The sequence below is a fragment of the Anser brachyrhynchus genome (genome assembly GCF_964034855.1).
Source record: "Anser brachyrhynchus genome assembly, chromosome: 10".
Taxonomy (NCBI): domain Eukaryota; kingdom Metazoa; phylum Chordata; class Aves; order Anseriformes; family Anatidae; genus Anser; species Anser brachyrhynchus.
The window spans coordinates 2,768,759-2,784,021 of NC_137705.1; the positions used below are offsets into that span (position 1 = coordinate 2,768,759).

At 40.2% G+C, this 15,263-nt stretch overlaps 1 long non-coding RNA gene across 1 annotated transcript; it reads left to right on the forward strand.

Moving 5' to 3' along the window:
* Window positions 1-324: 324 nt before the first annotated feature.
* Window positions 325-4,947, forward strand: LOC308200495. Its single transcript, XR_013955625.1, has 3 exons — window positions 325-1,650; window positions 3,734-3,778; window positions 3,850-4,947. It is a non-coding gene; the product is annotated as an uncharacterized lncRNA (long non-coding RNA).
* Window positions 4,948-15,263: the final 10,316 nt, after the last annotated feature.

Sequence of the window (15,263 nt, forward strand, 5' to 3'; positions counted from 1 at the left end):
GATTTCCCCATGAAAAGGATGTAGGTGCTTTAATGGAGTCCTCTTTGACAGAAAACAAAGCAAATTATAACCTTGATTTCCCATGGGGAGACATTTTCCTCCCCAGAGGAATTTGTAGCTTTTTATCCAAATTCTTTTCACCAGCACCAGTAGACTCATGGCATGGATTTACAACACCTGTGACCTCCTCACACCCACCCTAACCATGGTGACCGCCAGGAACATGCAACTGATTTTGCTCATGCATCCTCTCAGAGCTCGTTCCCATACTGCATGGAAAGCAAAATTATTTTCATTGGGATAATTTTCAAGGTACCTGCCTAAATTTAGCATATATGGCCTCATTCTTGATTTTTAGACTTATCTTTGAATCTGACTACATTAAAATATTCTTGTTTTGAAGGAACAAGTATAGTAAGGGATCCAGAATGCCCTTTCTTATTTCCCTGGTCTCATAATTATTTACCTTCAAATCAATCTTCATGTCATCTGAAACTTTTACAAGCCAATCATTACTGAAAATGATTAATAGCAGTAAGCAGACACCAGCAGAATACCAGCATTGCACTTAATTATGATTTCTCTCTGATGACTATGTTTCAGATCCATTAGCTTGCCCATTTTTAATATATTTAACCTGTGTTTTATTGCTATTGAGTAATTCTTATTTTTAATCAAAATATTCCCAAGACTGAGTCAAATACCATAAAAAAGTCAGAGTGTCTAAGAGCTGCACAGCAACCAAGCTTGTAACGTTATCAGAGAAACAAAATCAGGCTTGTTTGACATGAGCTGTTTCATAATATCACGGGGAATGACAATCATATTCCCATCTTTGATTCTTCATCACTTGGAACTTTCATCAGCTTTCATTCCATTTTTTATTTTTTTTTTTGCCCAGGACTCAAGTCAGGCTAAGTGATTTAGAGGTACCAAGGTTGTCCTGACTGCATATCTGGGGCACTGACACGACATTAATACTCTTCTAATCTTTTAAAATTTCTCTAATATTCTATGCTGTATCAAAAATAAATGTTCTTCCAAGATAACCTCAACCAGCTATGAAGGTCACCCTACGTAGAAGATATCCCGTCTGGCAATTTTAGAATGTTTGTTTTTATATCTGTTGTTTAACATCCTCATTAGTTACTAGATGACCCCTAACTACTTCATCCTCGTATTTCTTTTGAAAGGAGGAGACATGAATGGTTATGGAGTAATTCTCCTTTCTCTGCATCATTATTAACAACCTTATCACCAGTATTGTGAAGTAATAAACCCAGAATACTGCCGGGATTTATTTTGTTTAAAAAAATTATAAGTGCATCTTATTTTCCTCATCTGTTTGGAGTGGATTTATTTCTAAGTATTTTAGCTTTTCTTTTCAACTTCCTACACTAATACATCCTTCCACTTTTTGTTTATATGCTGCTTTTCTGCGTTGTCTCTGATTTCAGTTTCTGTGTTCCACAGAAGGGGATATTTTTGCTCTTGATTAACAAATCAACTTACTGACTTCCTGAAAAAGGCTACTTACTACCTGAATGTTGCATCTAAACTTTTTTTTTTCTTTTCTCTTTCCCCACTAATATGATCATTTTCCTGGATCTCTTGGACTGAGGGCCATCAGCTCATTCAGCCAAAAACCAGGTTTGGACCATTTCACATGATTGTTTTTTATAACAAAAATATTTTTATAACAAAATATTGTTTTAAGAACACTAATTTTGGGGTTTACACTCGTCAGGTAAATATTGTTTAAAATTAGCAAGCCCTGAGTGCAACTGCATGGGAAATGGTGGTGCTCAGAACCTCAGCAAACCTCTCTGCAGGATCTGGCTTCCCTTGAGTTAGATATAAGATTAACCTGTTGGAAACCTGAATAATAAAGACTCACAAAAGTGCCTATAAGTGAGTTAGAAATCAAGAATTATTAATGAAAAAAAAAAAACAGTAGATAATGTTAGTAGAAAATATAGCTGAGAAAGCTGTCAGAGTTTGGGGCAGTTTGTGCAAAGAATGAAAGAATAGATTTCATCAGATAAATTATCTGTTGTGACTGTTTTTCCAGTTCTACTTGTAACCAGCAATAGAAAAAAAATGGTTCCTTTAACATTTTCTCAGGTTGTGACAATGGTTTAGTTAGATACGTAGGAATAATTTCATAGCTTATTGTTTCCACTGATGTAAGACTCCCATCCCAATGATCCTTCCATTTGAGAGTTATTGCATTTTGAAGAAGTTGCAAAATCTTACGTAGCTCAGCTTGAGAGGAAGAACAAAGCAGTCTGCAGAGGCTGGAAGAGACTAAAGGGGGAGACACAAAAACAGGCTTTGTATCTAGGGAAGTGCTGATTCTCCATGGCTACCAGGAATAACATAAACAGTACTTAGCTTAAACTACAGAAAGGAAGATTTCTGGAAAACAGAAGGATTTATTTATTTATTTTTTTTCTCAGTGTAATACTGGTTAACCATGGGCGGAGTGTACTGAGCTCCTGAAACCTTCATAACTGAAGGGTCTTAGAACCAATTCTACAACAAAAGCTATCAGCAGTGATGAAGGTGGGGAAAAGAGGATAAATTAGGTGACCTCCGAAGATGAACCAAGGTCCCTTTAAGACTAATTTTCTGTGATTTCATGTTACATCTTGAACAGGTTTTTTTTCTAGACCAAAAGCTCTTGGAAATGAAACAGAGAAAATTATTTGAAGGCTCACAGATATTTATTGCCAGCTACAAAAAATGGCATGTCATAAAAGTTAGTGATTATGTTAAATGTCATTATATTTATTATAACAATTAAAATAGCAGAAGCTTAATAACTAATGAACCTGGAGAGAACTTTGCTTTCAAATAAATTTGGTGATAAAGAATTATTTTTGACAACAACATTTATCATGGGCTACCTAGTACTGTTGTAGCTATTTGTTGTACTTAATAAACAATGATAAATATATCTTCTTACAGGAGAGTAGCTTAAATGTGTGTTGTGCAATCTTTGTGAGAAATTGTAGCCAAGACTAATTAAATGATTCTAATTAAAATTGTGTAGATTGGAAGGAAATTAATGGCTTCATTTGTACTATTTGTTTATTTCATTGTCAAGTGTACTGGATATAATTGCAGTGCAAAGAAGAAATCATCAAAATTATTTTTTACTCTGTTGATTCCCTGTTACATCAATTTATTGCAGAGGCTTCATTTTCTCTATCTTTAGAGAGAAACAATGCTGGCAAAATGTAAAACCTCAACAAAGTTATTTTCTTGTTTGAAGCTGTTAGATGGAGAATACATTTATTGAACAAAATAAAGGTTAAGCTTCAATTAAGCATTCTAAATATATTTAGTGAGCTATTGAAAAGCCATAATGTCTCAGCCCACATGGTTCACCAAAAGCTATGAACAAAATAAATTGTAATAGAAGCAGAAGGAGTACTCAGATGGTATGCCTCTAACATGTGACTTACAAAGGAATGCAGAATTACTCCTACCCTCTATTATGCAGTTCGTAACAGATAAAGAGATTTTTATTTTATTTTATTTTATTTTTTTTTAACTGGTACCAGACTCCTATTTCAAAATAGGAAGAAAACTTTTTTTTTCTTTTTTTTTTCTTTTTTTTTTTTTTTTTCCCAGGATAAGGTTTAAATTTCACTTTTTCATTTGGGGCTCCCCCGATCCAGGAAGATAATGATTATACGTATTCTCTAACTCACACTAACTCCTACAGGTTTTGTTCTGTGTGCTTGGAGAAATTTGGCTGAGACACATGCAGGTAAGCTCTGGTTCTTCGAGCAGCTTGGAGCAGAGTTGCTTCTTCTCCTTCCTTACCTCCCCACCTTGCAGGTAACGTCCCGGGAGCCCCCAACAGCCTCCCATGCTCATCCACCTCAGAGGGCTGTGATCTCCACAGGCTTCCTCTCAGGGGACCCAGAACTACTCAGGAAATTGGTAATTAATTTTAATGGGTTTAAAGACAGGCAAAATTGTTTGGGAATTTTGTTTCAACTGAAAGAGGTGGAAAGGAAAGATTCTGAAATCCATGAGCTTACAGTATGTTTATATTTGGCTGAATTGTGCTCGTGAAATTTGTTTCTTTGACGTGTCAACGTTTTCTACAGAAAGCAGATGTTCTTTGTGAGAATTTCTGATTAATCAAAAATACAGTTTCCTTTTTTAAATTAGTTTCAGTTGAACAACTTTGACAACTGAACCATAGCTAAATCCTTTATGCTGAATACAAAATCTGTCTTTATGTTTTTGTCTGAATGTGCTTCTGCAATGCCATGCACAAACTAACTTTTATAGCCTTGATAAGTGGAAATATTTGGGAAATGAGAGTATATTTGAAAATTCTTCCATTAGAGACATTTGTTAGAGCTAGCTAGACTAATGGCTTATTTTCTGCCTAAATCAGAGAGGTTAATCTATAGCTTTAAAATCAGAACAAAAAGAGCTCTACTGAAATGCAAGGTCCTGAGTAAGACAATTTTCTTCAAGGGTAGGAGACTAATCATCCTTCTCAGTCAGTGTTTTTTCTCTCTCTCTTCTTTTTGGCAATTCATAAATGCCAGCATGCTCTATGAAACCCCCGAGTCCTGCTGGTGATGTGGTTATATTCACGAGGTTTCAGTCTGCTCCTGGGGATGGAGATAGCTACTTTGGGCTTGAAAAACATTTGGAGACAGGCAAAATGAACGAATGAAATACTTATTTACTAAGGGAATGGCTGCAACCCTCACTCAGGTGTTGTGGGCTCTCTATGAGGAGGTACCAGGTCATTTAATAAGTGTCACAACTCAGCCATGCTGGGCGTGCAATAACTGCCCAGCGATGCTGTTGTAGTGGTGTACACTGGGCATCCCAGGACCTCTCCCTGCTAATCCCAGTAGGTTGGGTCCTATGCTTCTTCATGGTCTGCCACAGCTGAGATCCTGGAGTACATCGTCCTATCCGTCTCTGCCCACAGGGATCCTTCTTGTGTACACAGAGTGAGCTGGGTGGTGAGCACGAATGACATGGGGATCTGCCTCAGATACACACTCGTGACCTCAACCGAAATGGTAATGTAGACACACACATGGTCCTGCATAGTTTCCACTTGCCTCCAGCTGCAGAGTTGGTAAGCTGACTATTTAATCATTAGTGTCATGTTGTATTGGTACAATCGCTGTGCTATCAGCAGCTGTAATGCTCTAAGGACGTAAGTAGAGCAAGTTCAGCAAAGACAATATTTTTTATTAGATCAGCTGATATAGCTGAAAGAAAAGCAGACAAGATTTTTATTCCCCATGGGAGACTCTTGGATGTGAAATAGAGGTCTTCTGTTTCCAGCAGGATCGTCAATGTGCTTCCTTAAGTTAGAGGTCCTAGAGGTGGGTGGGTAAGTGAAAATAGCTAAAAATTAGATAAAATGTGGAACAAATGCCTGTGGAAGTGTGGAACATTTCCTTCATAAAACCAGGACTGACATCTCTTTCCCTACAATGTGATGCTCACGTGCTAGTACCAATCAGATGTGTGGTGCAGGAAACCACCAGGTGCAACATAAGGCACATAATGTCGAGGTGCCAAGAGCAGAAAAAAACTCTGTCTGTCTCAAGAGAAAGACCATAGTTTAATGTTACTAACTCCTGAACACATCAGTAAAAAGGAGAATCTGAGTTTTCAAACCTGGTAAGATTCTACCATTAATTAAAACTACTGTGCTAAATTTCTACTGGCAAAAATGCAGAGGTCTATATTGTACACACAAAAAAGCTATTTTCTACAGGGTGTGTGGAATCATTGCTCAATAACAATGAGAAGATCTCATTCCTTGTTTGTTGGAGTAGCTGTGGTGAGCTGCAGTACCAGGACCATCAAACATTATGAAAGGTATCCAAATAAGCAGCACAAAAGCTTTACTACAGGCACTTCCTAGGCTGACTGAAGAATTAACAACTAATTCACATGATAAAGTTTTTCCCCTTAATTGTTTGAAAGCTGTCCAAAAATATGGAAATTTATTTTATTTTATTTTATTTGTTTTGTTTTTAATTTTTTTGGCTTGGCTTATTAATCTACTTGCTACTTCCAGTTCTTCAATGAATATTTCATGCAAGCCAGCTCCAACTTGGGTAACTTTTGGAATGATCTGCTGTGAGTACTCCTTCAAGCATTCATTATTCATCATTCAATATTGAAAGTGGTTGATTTGACACCTGGGTCAAATGGAGGCCTTAAAGAAGCCACAGACCTCTCTTTTCTGGATGCCAGTCATGAAAAACGTCCCCACTCCTGGGTTTGTGGCTGTAGGGGTCCAGCAGATGCTGTTAGGCTGACACAGCTAAGAATACTCTGCACTTAAAATAAACACAAAGCCATCTATTTTAGCGTGAAGAAAAGACCCCATTTTCTATAGATAGATCCGCATGAGGGTATCCTATAAGATAAAAAATACTTGGTATTTAGGAAACAAGTTCTGATGACCTCAGATACACCTGGTGGTGGGATCACCTTCCTTTGACCTGACCAGGAGTCATTCTTTGGTGTTCTGGCTTATTTTGCGAAGGGAACAAAGGTGCTTAAAAAGAAGAGTGGATTTCCTTAAGCCAAAGTTGCTTTTCCTGGCTTCATTTAAAGCATCAGAGGTAACATTACTGTCTACCTGGCTGTAAAAAGAACAGCAGGAATCAGATAAAAGGGGAAACTTCCTTTGAATTGTCTCCCCCTACCCCTTATTTTATAGCAGTATTGCCTAGTAGAATGTTGTTTTTTTTTTCTTCTTTATATAACTTTTTTTCTCTGATACTTGATGACAGAAAATAGTATATTATAAAAACGGTAATCTTTTCATTTTCCTATTGAGCAAGAGAAAATGGAAGGCAGGCAAAATTTGCAGAATTAGTGAGCCTGCCACTGTGACTCAAACACAGGCTTCTGTGTCACTCACCACGTCCCTGGGTACGTGCTGCCATGCGGAAAGGACAGAGGAACTGCTGGGGGAAACTGCTGGGTAGAGAAGTAGGAAGCTGCCTGAGTATTAAATAAGAGGAAAATCAGTGCAGTCCAAAGGTTGCCTCCAAGGGAACAAAACAACGTTTCTAAATATGTTTGTCTTGCTTCTTTTTGCCTGCAAACACTGATGGTTTTGGTATACCACCTACCAGAAGGTTGATGGTGGGTTTAGCCCGTGCAGGCTGCTGCTCGCAGAGCTGCGCGCTGCTCATTGCCGCCCCAGCCAGAGGTCAGCCTCTCCAGGTCCCGACCAGAATACGTGCCTCAGCTCTCCCAGCTGGTTTTGATCCAGCTGAGCTGACTTGGCTGTAGTGGTGGGCAGGACGTGAGTTGTTGAAGCCTGGTGGATCAGGGGTGGAAGCAGGGTGGTAGCACCGGGGCGAGCTGCCACAGAGGAGCACCCACAGCATTCACACGGTCTTCAACCATCGTACCCAAGGAAGGACTGGACAACAGCATGGATGGTTTATCAGTATCAATGGGTCCCCACATGCCACTCAATGACACACCCTTTTCCCTTTCAACACCTTCTCCTCCCTCCCATGCAGGGTAACTTTGGGTGTAGCTGGATGTTGTGAATCTCTTTTAGGCTCCAGGTTGCACAGTCTGGGCCACAGGGATGGCCCCGGTGTCACTCACCGGCCAAAGTCCACAGTCACGGGTATGCACGAGTGTTTTCCTACAGACTTGCCATGCGGGAATGAAGTGTGATGGCAGGAAAACAGCTCAGAATCATTTTTTCTTTCCCTTTTTTAATATTTTTTATTTTACTAGAGAACTGTTTAAATACAGATTCAAGGACTTTGAAGTCTTTCCTCATTCCTTGGACTCAGAGCAAATTTACATTTTTTTACATAGATCATATTTTTTTCTTTGGTGTTTATGACCATGGAGGGTGAAAATGACAGAATAAAAAGATGATGGCAAGACAAATACATAGGTCATTAAAACAGCTTGGATCCCATGGTTCAAAACAGGCCAAAATTCTTATGTAGTTCATACGTTAAACACATTTTCATAAGGATTTTTAACACACATGACATATCACCTAATTACATAATTACATAATGCTTTTTAATAGCTTACTGTTTTGGGAAAAAAAAAAAGAAAAAGAAAAAAGAAAAACCTTCTCTGGCAAGCTCTGTGTGATTGTAAGCTCTAAACTCCAGAGGGGACTGCAGGTTCTATATATGTTTTTGCCATTTTTTAAAATTTGATGTTTCTCTGAAATCATTTTAGTGTAATGGCCTATAAAGTAGGAAATACACTTTTTTATTATTATTTGAAAATGAAGACATCTAAAAAGACTGCCAAAATAAAGGTTAGTTAAATTTCATATAAAAGACCAAATTCATCTTTTTCTGTTGCATAAATAGTTCCACTATAGCAAAAGTGTTAGGCCAGAATAGATAAATTATGCTACATGGAACAAAGTCCATCCGAAGCAGAAATTAAGGGATAATGTTATGATACAATTTGGTATTCAACCATTTTAACTAAGGATAAGTGCAATTTAGAATGAGTTAATTTCGTAAAACTCATGCCATACCTTGTGGCCTTCTGGCTAACTATTAACTTGTGTGAATAACTGCTACAGAGACAGGGGCATTTGTTGTGAAAACTCCTAAGTGCTAGCAGAAGCAAAATCTTTATTGTTCAAATGTGCCCAAGTCCCTTTTGTAACTTTTAATGGCATAATAATGTTGCTTTTTCTATGCCAGGTAGAGCACCTCTGCAAACAGCTGCTGTTTTATAGCCCTAAAGATGCCTGAAGATGAGCTTTGTATACCTTACAAAACTTCTAAGTCATTAACTCTTAAATGGCACAATTCCTTCAAACCAATACGTTTGAACAAATACATATTTGTGGTGCAAGAGCCTACAAACATGAAACGGTTCTTTTATTAATATGGCATTCTGAGAATGAATAGAAGTGGGGTGTTGAGTATCTCAGGAAATTAAGCTCCTTGCTCTTTGTAACGAGCCCTTTCACCAGAGCTCTGTTACGCCTGGGTGGGCTGCAGCCAGCACCGCTTGACGTGTGCCGCCTGCAATCCTGTGCGAGAGGGGAGATAAATAGGTAGACAGATGTTGGCCTACCCACGTAGAAGATAGTTGTCTGCTTTAACTGATAGGTTAATTAGCACTGAAATTAGTGTGTTTGTGGTGGTGGAAGTGGAGAGTTCTGATTAATGGATTAATAGCATTGAGTTATATACGTCATTAGATACTTGCCTCCATGAAAGTCTGAAATGACCCATTAAATCATGCCTGATCCTAAATGATTGAAGTTCCTCCATGCTTTTGAGAGAATTCAAATGCAAGCTGGCTGTCGGCCTGACAGGCACCGTGCAAGCTTCTCAGCCCCTTCTGTCGCTGTGCTGTTGAGAAATGAGGCCGTTTACCGTGCAGGACCTCATGCAGAATTTCAGGAGTCGGCTTCCTCACTGCTGTTAGCTAGTTACCACTAAAAGAGAAGTTTGGTAGACTTTTATGGGATGTTTAATGGCAAATAGATTAAAAAAACCCTGCTACTTGGAAATATGTTTTCAAATGTATCAGTTGTATGGCGATTTCCTGCCTTAGGCTTCTCATGTCACCTTGTCCTGGGGTATGCCACCAGGAGGGTCAAAGGACAGAGATACTAAAACACTGACACTTTCATGAGAAGTTAGGGAAAGCGCATGCAATGAAGCAGACACAAGCTAATTAGTCTATAGGAGTTCAATTTGCTGATGGATGTGCTGCAGAGCCTCACAAAACGGTACCAATGCCTTCCACAGCTCTGCAAGAAGCTTGGTGCAAGTGGCAGGGTTGCACAATACCTTGTGCATGTGAACAACTGCAGCAGAGACTGTAACATGCAGGACACACGTAACCTTACCTCTGAACCATGGCAGCACTAGGCCCTTTAGAGAAATCAAAGTGAGATAATGGAAGGAGTTACATAACGTTCTGTAACCCTGATGTATCTACTGCATGTATCTACTAAACACGAGATAGAGTAGGCAGAAGCTAAGATTATTTTTCTAGCTCGTGATATTAGTATGTTTCTGAGTTGATTAAACAGGCAGGTGTTTGTTAAATTGGGTTGCCTTTTGTCCAGCTGCATAGTCTGATATCTTCTCAAGAAAGCTGAATTTTACTGGCAAGTGCATGTCACATTTCTGTGTCTCCATTGATTCTCCATTAATCTGCATTTCCTTTAGCACGTTAAAGGGAAGTTAAACAGAGCTATCCTGTGTCCACTTTGCTGTGTCCTGATTAACACCTGAGTGCAGAAGCATTTTTGGCAAGCTTGATTATTAATAGAACAAGCGTAGTTAATTGCATTGGTCAAACTGTCCCTGTCACTGCTTAATGATTAAGTGCACTCCTTGTATTTTCAAGTTATTCTTAGGCTGAAAAAGAAAAGCACAGAGAATCACACAGTATCTGGAAGGACTTTTTATGATAAAGGCAACTGGTTAGAGAGAGAACATTTTATATCTTATTATAGATTGTAAACATATACCATCTAAAATTAAACAATTTTAATCTTGGCTTTTGTTGCAGTCATAGAAATGTGTGACTGATGCAACTCAGTGTAGCACAAAGTGTTTTCTGAAAGATTTAATACAGTGCTTCTCCTGTGACTGAATTTAATCAAACTACATTTAAAACAACAGAGTGCCAGTCATAAAAAATTAAAATAAAAATTGTAAAATGTAGGAATTAAACCATTCTATAGGATGCATTTATGCTACAGCTCCTCATGAACCCTCCCTCCTCAATAGATCAGTATATGGTACTGTCCTCTCTCTCTTAATTTTGAATCTAGGAAAAAAAGGTGGGTAAGATTTCCGCAGTACTGCTGTTACTTTAAATCACCTTCATTCACATTTTCAACAATTGTACTCACTTTTCAATGGTCTTTATACAGCCCTGACAGAGGTAAGTACTTGTATTTTTAGAGTTGCAAAGAAATCAAAATAGCTATAGCAAAAACCTGAGTAAAGAGCATATAAGCCTGTGATGCAGGGCACTAGGTCTATGGAAAACACATGGTCTGCCAAATAACTTGATACATAATGGGAAATACACCGAATGAAGGAAAATGCAGGCCAAAGCTAACACAATTACATTGAAGCCACAGAACTAGCTGAAAAAGAAAGGTACCATTGACACAGCATACAAGATCCACATAATTCTTGATTTAGTGTATATTGACAGAAGAAAATAACAACCTCAGTGCTATACCTGCTAAATTTGATGGAAACATTTCACCTGACGGACAACGAAGCACCGACATTTGGCAGCAAGATCTACTTTTTCAGTGATTGCTTGTATGTCTGTGGAGGAGCCATTGTTTGAAATGCGTTAGCATTTATCTCGCTTCATCCATTTCAAATGGTAGTCTCATGCAGCAATTATCACTGCATCACTATATATCTTGGCCAGTGGATAATGGCCGGGGTAATCACTTTATCGATCAGGTGGCTGGAGCTATTGTACATGGTCTCCACGTAGGCAGGTCTCTTCCAAGAATATGCCATAGCCTCTTAGATCAAGCTCCACTGGGAATATACCTAATTTTCCACTGTTGAGGAATTGCTCATCAAGTGGTGAATCCTCGTAGCTGCAATTCCTTGGGGATTGCAGGATTCTGGGAATCCAGTGTGAGGTTTGGCATAGCCCTCAGCAAGAGAGTAGCAAAGAATGCCCTGTATTTAGGTCATACGGTGTGACACCTCCCTGCCCTAGCAGAGGTTCTCTCCTGGTTTATACTGGCAGCAAAGTGCATTCTTTTCCTCCTGTACATCACAGTGCCAGATGACAGAGCTTCCCTTCGCAGGAGAGGGATGCCCTTTGTGCATTCCCATGGTACTTTGTGGACTTGGGTGTCTCAGCAGCATGCAGTATTATGGAAGCCACACGGCAGCACAGAGATTCAAAATAAATGTCAAAAGCTCAGCAGAGAATGACTCTGAGTGTGAGTGTTGGAGGAAGTGGGTGGAGAAATACCAAGTTTCCACAGAGCTATCAGGCTTAGTCATAATCTAGCTGCTGAGAAGCTAAGACACGGCAAAAAATGGAAAAAAATGTAGGCATGTGAACTGCCACCCTAGGTGCCTCAGTAAATTAAAAAAAAAATTGAATGTCCTGCTTTGAAGCACAGGTGCAGAGAGCAGCAGAACAGCGGTATCTGAACATCTCATTTATATTAAGAAGACTAATATCACGGATCTGTCCAGGGCTGAATGAAGAAAAGTTTCACCCACTTCATGCTAGACCTCAGGACAGGGAGCAATAAAAGATTTGGTTTGATGTGGCAGTGACAAACTGACAAATGCTGGCAGCCACCAACAGCCCAATGGCAAATTAATTCTTATAGAAATTTAATTTCATATTGAAGAAAATTTCTATTCATCCAAAAAAGAAAACTTTTGTAACAAATTTCTCGGCATATGGGTTGGTCCTCGTTACTTTCTTTATATCTTTAATAATATTTTCATTGGAAAAGAAATCCATCAGTTTCAGAATGTGCTTCATTGCTGATGCATAAAACGCTTGCAGTGGAGATTCAAGGTAGATTTATTTGCATTTTCATTTAGACAGCCTGATACCCATAGTTCAGGTCTTTCCTGCATAAATCCGATAATTTATCCTGTTTTCATGTAAGCGATGACAGAATATGTTATACAATAGAAATTAAAAAAAAAATAAAAAAATCTAAGACCCATCAAGATGTCACAAAAAGACAGCAAATGATGTTTCGCCTTTTATTGGCCATCTGCCATCCTTGGGATGGTAGTCAATAACGATCTGTCAAACAATTAACGCAGCTAATAAATAGTCACAAAGTAACCTAATTTGCCAACCACTAGTAGCCACCAGTTGAAAATTAATGTACTGTAGCTCGTCGGTACCGCACCTGACACCCAGCCAGATGGGAAGGAAACATGGCACGAGAGATGATGATTAATGAGGGGAGCAACACGCAGCCTTACCACGTGTTGAGACGTGGAAACTCCCTTTCTGCCAGGTACATGGATGTGGTTAGTATGGGTGATATGTTGCCTTGCAAATGATGGAACAGTGCAAGAACTGCGGAGATGTCCCTTAAAACCACGGCTCTCCATGGGCTCTCCATGTGCCTCTGCTGTACGCGGTGAAGCCTGGAAAGGTTCTGGGTTTTCTGCTTACACTGAGGTTTTCTATCTCATCCTTTCAGCAAAGAGAGGAATGGTGCAGAATACAAATGATGTACATAGAGAAGGTGATGAGGGCTTCCCAAATCCTGCAGAATTTGTATCTGATTTTGGGGTGTGAAAGGGCAATCACAAGCACCCAGCTTGGCTTTCTGAACAGTGTGAGGTGCACCCAGCAATTCTTTCATCGAGCCAGTAACTTCCATTTGAGTGCAGTGTGATGTGACAATTTGGGAAATCAGTCCATGTATCACTTATGAATTCTGGGCTGATTTTTGACATCTGTGATACAACGACCACAATCTGTACATGTTCTACCTCCTGTTGCTTACCGGGGTCCAGCTGGGGAACGGCACATGCCTGTCTACCTGTGAATAAGTCAGTTGTTAAAGACACTGTGTGGAATAGACTTTATTTGGGGCTAACAAAAGAATAAAAAATTGTCTATATCGCCGCTTTTCTCTAAGCTCTCTGCAGGGTTCTGAGATCTGAGAGAGCATAATTTCCCCACATCCATGCAAAGAGATCAGGGATTAGTGTCAGGCCTTAAAATCATAAAGCCTGCAAAATTCAGAAGAGATGTTCGGAAAAAAAAGGGGAGTTTGAGCAGGAAAGAAAAGCAGCAGGTTCCAGTTTTGCAAAGCAGATGTCTTCTTTAACATTGGGATCAGACAACACAGAGACATTCTACATAACCGTGTGCTGGGAAAAGGACTGTTTGTCTCTTATCTGTTTATGAACCACTTAGGCTTCTCTTCAATTATCCAGATACATCAGTGAATGCAGACAAAAAAAAATCAGTGGCAAATTCAGTCTCCATGAAATGCTTTTTAATTCCTGACTCCTTCTTCCTGCATCCAAACACAGACAGCTGTGACTCAGTGTTGAAAGGACTCAATGCTTTTAAAATTCATGGAAATGGCTAAGAAATTCATGGGAACTGCTCCCTCCTGTGGAGCAGCTGTTGAGCAGAAGCAGCTCATCCACCATCCAGATCTGCAGCCACCATGCAGGGACCAAGGGACACTTTTGTCATCATCTCTGCATAATGGCTACGGGACCCTACTGTCATGGGCAAGCAGAAAACTCCAGTTCATTCCTGGGTAGGATCAGCAGGTCCAGGATGGAGCAGCAGCAGCACCCAACAGCAGGCAGGTGGTGGAAGAAGGTAAAAAGAAAATGCCAGTCACTGTGCTGCAGCAAAATGATTAATTGCACTGCAAGAATTACACAGAATTGTTGCATTCACTGAGCGCTGATGGAAGTGGATGAAGCAGTTTGTGCCTCTCAAAGCTGGGGCTGCAACTGTCAGAACGGCGTGGGGCAGCTTATGCCTTGTATTGAGTTTTTAGGTTGCTTTTGCCTTGTGAGAGGCTGGCTTTGAATTGCTATAAAATGAAAATATCAGATTCTGGAGTAGAGTTTCATGGCATGAAGCTGATCCTGGAAGTCACTCGGCTGAAACCTCAGGGAGAGGTGAGCTGCAGCGTGTCCAAGGGCACGGCCACCTGCATCTCCCAGCGGCGGTGCTCGCCTCGCCTCCTGTGTCCTCCAGCAGGGCCCTGCGCTGCCTCCGTTTGTGTTCATGAGAATACCTGATGAACTGGCTCAGGGAGCTGCCTAAATATACACTGAGTAAGAAAGAAAAAAAATAAATAAATTAACTCCCCAAATCCAGAGCATTTCCGTCCCTCAGCTCACACACACTTCCACGAAGAAGGGGCGGCCCAGGACCAGAACAGGCAGGGAAAGGGAAGCGCCCGTGGGAGATGCTGTAGCACAGAGCCAGATCCTCCACTCATTTAGTTCCAGTTTGTTCCTGAGAGCACCCATGCAGCAGACCGGTGCCAGCAGGGCAGCACCCACTTGCAATAACCCAGGTCAGGTGCTGGCACAGGACGAACTGCCCACGCCCTCCCCAGCTGCAGCTCTCCGTGCTGTGCTGCCATGCCAGCCTCCCTCCAAATACATCCTGCTGCAGACATTTCGCTTCATCTCTCACATCAGTGAACATCCTCAGAGGAGACTGTCCTGTGCTCATGCTTTTGCTGTTTTGTTTCTGTGCCTAGG